Raw genomic sequence first — 5,866 nt, 5'->3', positions numbered from 1 at the left:
TGATGACCTCAACTGCAGAGTAAGGGATCTCTCTAAGACCAGAGAGGAAGATCCCTAAGAGGGCAAAGCTGCTGGTACCTATGAGTCTCCTCCACACCTAAATGATTATTGGTTCATTCATTCATGCAGTCAACAGATTTTGCTGGATGCCTGGTATGTGTCCAGGATCATGCTAGGATCTAAGAATACAGAAATAAAAAAAGCATGTCAAGAAATTTAAGTTATATGGGCTCAAAAAACATACTTGCTGATCTCATGAGAAAATGGGAGGAAACTGAAGCCAAAACAAATAACTGGATAGCAAATCATTGGCTGGAAAAAGAACTAGAACCAAAGCCACCCAGCACTTTACATTTACTCCTTTCTTCATAAAAGGAGAAGGAGAGTTGGGGGGGAATATAAATTCTCCTTGATGGTAATAACAATCAGTTCTGTCAGTGGTTTCTGGTGCTTACAGTGGGATGACAAGGACACTAGCATAAACGGTTTGTTTTGTATGGACTAAGCTTGTGCCTATGTACTCACAGACTGGGAAGACTTATGCCCTGATTTTTCTAAGACAGATGTCTATGGCTCACCCAGGGTGATTGATAGGCTTGGTCTCTCTAGAAGCACCATGACAGTTCTGCACTTGCAATCCAGTAGGACACTCCATACCCACCATACACATGGGTTTCCATGCTAGAGTTGAGTGAGAATTGGGTTCTGTCCCTACTCTACCACTTACTAGCCATGTTACCTTGGGCAAGTTGCCTTCTCTGTAATTCAGGGTCTTCAGGATGAGGGTTGTGGGATAATGAAGGGAAAGCCTGAAGTCACAGCACCATTTGAGAAAAGCTACAGCCTGCTTATATGTTCCAGGGCTTTTCCCCAGGCCTCTGAATCAGATCTCTAGGGATGGACTCAGAATCTGGACATTTAATGAGCAGCCCAAGTTGTTCTTATGACCACATGGTAAGTGTTCAATAAATGGTAGTGTTTATAGAGCTGTAATTTAGCTTATCAATATTTACTGTCAGTTTAACAATGATGTCACCATTCCCTTCAAGAATAATGAGTGAGTACAATATTTTACATCTGGATAATTAGAGGACCATTCTGAGATTTTTCTTAAAGCAGCAGTCTTCCCCGAAGGTGAATTATGTTCTCTAAATCTAGGTGCAAAAAACGATGAACCATAAATTGTAAATGAGCATTTTTTTCTGCTTCTACCTACTAATGTTTCAAAAACTTTAGGGCCTGGTCACATATGGGCAACCTTATTATGTCATGTACTCTGCAGGACCTTGTATACAATATTCCATCTTCAGAATTATGTTAAATTCACGTATGCAATTTCAACACATGTATAATTTTCTTTCTTTCTTTCTTTCTTTCTTTCTTTCTTTCTTTCTTTCTTTCTTTCTTTCTTTCTTTCTTTCTTTCTTTCTTTCTTTTCTTCTTTTCCAAGTGAGAGGAAGGGAGATAGAGAGACAGATTCCTGCATGCACCCCAACCGTGATCTACCCAACAAACCCCATCTGGGACAGATGCTCTGCCCATCTGGGACCATGCTCCCAAATAAGCTATTTTTAGCACCAGGGGAGGATTCGATCAAACCAATGGAGCCATGGCTGTGAGAGAAGAAGAGAGAGAGAGAAGGCGGGGGGATTGGAGAAGCAGATAGTCGCTTCTCCTGAGTGCCGTAACTGGTAATTTAACCCAGGACACCCACATGCCAGGCTGATGCTCTACCACTGAGCCAAACATCAGAGCTATGTATAATTTTCTAAATGGAGCAGACTCAATAACATAACCCTTGAAAATCTTGGGACGTGGTCAGATATGTTCTTATTACTCAATTTATTCAGTTTATTAATCCTTTTAAATTTTTACACCCAACTGTGATCAATCACATCTATCCTTTATAATTATATTTTCTGTCATTTTTTTCTACAAAACATTGGTATCACTTATAAAGCATCACTTCTCTTCAGATACTACCATAGAATTCCAATTTGTTAGACTGATGCTTCCTCTCAATGTAAAACTTATGACATCAATGACATCAGTTTCTGACTATACCCTCTTGGGTTTTGTTCCAGTTGAGTCATGACTTCTAGATGAGAACCTTTGCTCATTTTGTTCAATGACTTTTTAGAATAAGTTAACTATAAAAGTTTATTTATCGGTTGGCTCAGTGGTAGAGCACCGGCCTGGCGTGCAGGAGTCCCAGGTTCGATTCCCGGCTAGGGCACACAGGAGAAGCGCCCATCTGCTTCTCCACCCCTCCTCCTCTCCTTCCTCTCTGTCTCTCTCTTCCCCTTTCGCAGCCAAGGCGCCATTGGAGCAAAGTTGGCCTGGGCGCTGAGGATGGCTCCATGGCCTTTGCCTCAGGCGCTAGAATGGCTCTGGTTGCAACAGAGGAATGCCCCAGATGGGCAGAGCATCGCCCCCTGGTGGGCATGCCGGGTGGATCCCGGTCGGGCACATGCGGGAGTCTGTCTGACTGCCTCCCTGTTTCCAATTTCAGAAAATACAAAAAAAATTAAAAATAAAAATAAATAAATAAATAAAAGTTTATTTATGTCAAGCCATGTTCAGTATATTACAAGGCATTTTCATATGAATTCTCTGATATGCTGACTCCCTTTTGAGGTGGTCTTCGTTGGCCTACATTAGTTTTGAAAGAGAGGCTCACCTAATTGCTCTCCACAACATTTTTTTGGAAATCCCTGCTGATTCTTACCACACACCCAGACCCCAGCAGAAACAATATAGGCATACCTCCAACCTGGGCCTTTCCAGAAATAATAGGAATATCAATGATTCACCAGCATTCTGCTAAAAGATTTCCCTACATTATCCCATTTCATTTTTAAAATAACCCTTGAAAGTAGGTCTTATTTCATCTCTATTTTAAATGTTTGATTCAGAGATTTCAAACAACTTGTACAAAATCACAAAGCTAGTAAGTAGCAGAACCTAGTCCTTGGGACTCTAGTGACAATGATTCCAATCTTTATATTGCTAGCCCAATTTTCTCTCACTTTACATCCTGTCCCTTGTGATCTGCTGTGAGCCCCAACTTTGCCCAAGGAGAATTCCACCACTTTTACACTTTTAGCCCAAGCTTGGTACTAGGGTTTAGCCAGCTCGGCTGGACTTATACCACAGAGAAGCCTTCATTCCCAGTCTCTGTGTTTCTCCACAGACCTTCTCTGAGAGATGAGATCATCATGGAATTACTTTCTGCTGCTTGGGGAAATTTCCTGCAACATGAGTGGCCCTCTACGCATTTCAGTCTCCCATTAATTATCATCACCAGGTTGAGTGGGCCCCTGGAGAAGCCCCAAGGCAGAAGGAAACTAAATCAAGAGTTCAGATAGTAAAGATGTATTATTATCTTTCTATATAACAAAGTACTCCACAGTTTAGCAGTTTAAAACAAAAACACTTATTATCTCACAGTTTCTATAGATCAGTAGTCTGAATGTGACATAGCTGGGTGCCTCCGGTTCAAATTCTGTCATGAAGTTGTATTTAAACCATTGGCCAAGGATGTGGTCTCATTTGAAGGTTTGACTACAGCCGAAGAATCCAATTCCAAGCTCTTTTACATGGCTGTTGGCAGGCTTCAGTTTTTCATGAGGTGTTGGACTAAGGACCTTAGTTCTTCCCCATGACACATGGACCTTTCCATAGGGTTGCTCACATGTCAGCTTCCCCCAACTCAAGTGGCCCAAGAGAAAGAGCACTACCAATGGGTAAGCCACAGTGTGTTTATGACCTAATTTCAGAAGTGCTGAAGATCTAGCATCTGACTTTTAACAAATGCCTTAGGTGATCTGATACAAGTAGTCTATAGATCATACATTTCAACACACTGTTTCAATGCTTCCATGAACAAGGTCTAGAGGCAGATGGTTTTGACTGTGAATCATGCTTCTGCTTTTTATGAGCTATGTGATCTTGGGAAAGTTTCTTTACTTCTCTAAGCCTCAGTTTCTGTGTCTTTCAAGTTTTGTGAGATGTCTGACCCAGCATTTAGAAGGGAGTAAGCAAATGATAGGTATCAACTATTATACTATCTTGTTGGTAGAGAACTCCAAAAGTCAAGCAGGAGAGATGATAAAAGCTATTGTCTAGAGAAAAAAATTAAGCTTCATAAAGAGAGACAGAAAATTAATGTGTTTGGTTTTGGGGGGGCTGCTGGTGGTAAAGAATTAATCCCACTAATTCTGTCTAGTACACCTTCAAGGTGGCTTTGATGATTCCCATCTGCTGGTGTTCATGCCCTTGTGTAATCCTCTCTCCTTGAGTGACTAGTGATCAGGTTCCAGTCAGGTAGGGTGTTATACAAAGCAGACTGACTGAGATGCAGGTTAACACTTGAGACCAACAAAAGTCAAAGTATAGGTGCTAAAGGTCATCTTTAAATTCCAATAAAAGAGTAGGCTGAAAAAGCAAGGGATAAAATCAATGGGTCAAGAACTCAAAAAATTCTTTCATCAGTCAAAAGCAGGACCAGGTTGGAGGTCTGGACAAACACTGCTAACAGAAAGGAGCTTCTTATTTGCCATGCTGGTGTGATCCATAAGGGGGTCAGTCTAGTTTAAAGGTTTTTCATTAATTGTTGCACACCCAAGAGAAATGCTGCTCTGGCCCATTATTTCCCTTGCTGTCACCTTCTGTGACTCTAACTCAGATTTGCTGAGATTGACAGAGCTGCTAGGGGAGCCAGCCCAGCTATCTGGTTTGTGTGTAGTTAAAAATAATCTTTTAAAGACTATACTTTCAGGGATCATTTCTATAGTGCGTTACTAGAGAAGTTCCTCTAAACATAGAGCATCTGAAACCACAAGGAGAAGTACAATGTTTTCTCCTGAGCGTGAAGCTAGCTAGCTCTTGGTATTGCTTCAGCAACTGTCATTTGCCATTGATGATTGTTCTTTTCTCTTTTCAGAGAGTAAGAGTGAGGTAACACTTTCTGAGACGTTAAAAAAAAAAAAATAACTTTAGAGTTTTCAAAGCTGGCTTATGAATATCTGTGGCTCTAATTGATGAGTGATCTTCATGCTATTATATAAATTTCAAAACTAGTGCTTCCAGGCCCTGGCCAGTTGACTCAGTGGTAGAGCGTCGGCCTGGTGTGCAGGAGTCCCAGGTTCGATTCCCAGCAAGGGCACACAGGAGAAGCGCCCATCTGCTTCTCCACCCCTACCCCTCTCCTTCCTCTCTGTCTCTCTCTTCCCCTCCTACAGCCAAGGCTCCAGTGGAGCAAAGTTGGCCCGGGTGCTGAGGATGGCTCCATGGCCTCTGCCTCAGGTGCTAGAATGGCCCTGGTTGCAACAGAGCAACGCCCCAGATGGGCAGAGCATCTCCCCCTGGTGGGCATGCCGGGTGGATCCTGGTCGGGCGCATGTGGGAGTCTGTCTGACTACCTCCCCGTTTCCAACTTCAGAAAAATAAAAAACAAAAACAAAAAAAACCCTACTGCTTCCAGAATGCATTGTTGCCCTGGCTGCTGTCTGCCATCCCTATCACCTGCTGACCCCAGCCTATGCGATCTGCCACCTCCAGGGGATGTACCTGTGCTTTGATTCACTGGGTTCCATTCCTTCGCCTGCTTATCAAATGACAACCTAGAAAACAGCTTGAACTTAGACAATAACAAAGGGGCTTCATCACAGCTTCTTATTTTATATATTTTTTCTTTCTCTCAGGGATTTCTATGCTTCAGCTGCCTCAGGGAGCAGGTACAACAAAATGACAGAAATGAAAACACTTAGCCACATTAAAATGCTCTACCAGCCACTGCCAAATCCTGAGCCTTTGGAGAATAAACTGATGGAAATACAGCTGTTCCTCTTCTAGTGACAGGGAG

The 5,866-nt window shown here is 42.3% G+C and overlaps 1 non-coding gene across 1 annotated transcript; it reads left to right on the top strand.

Moving 5' to 3' along the window:
- The first annotated feature begins 4,764 nt into the window (after positions 1-4,764).
- On the top strand, positions 4,765-4,978 carry LOC136396332 (small nucleolar RNA U3). The gene has a single exon (XR_010749670.1). It is a non-coding gene; the product is annotated as a small nucleolar RNA U3 (small nucleolar RNA).
- The last annotated feature ends 888 nt before the right edge of the window (positions 4,979-5,866 follow it).

Source organism: Saccopteryx leptura, chromosome 2 (genome assembly GCF_036850995.1).
Source record: "Saccopteryx leptura isolate mSacLep1 chromosome 2, mSacLep1_pri_phased_curated, whole genome shotgun sequence".
In the NCBI taxonomy this organism is placed as follows: Eukaryota; Metazoa; Chordata; class Mammalia; order Chiroptera; family Emballonuridae; genus Saccopteryx; species Saccopteryx leptura.
This window is presented reverse-complemented; position numbering and strand designations above follow the sequence as displayed.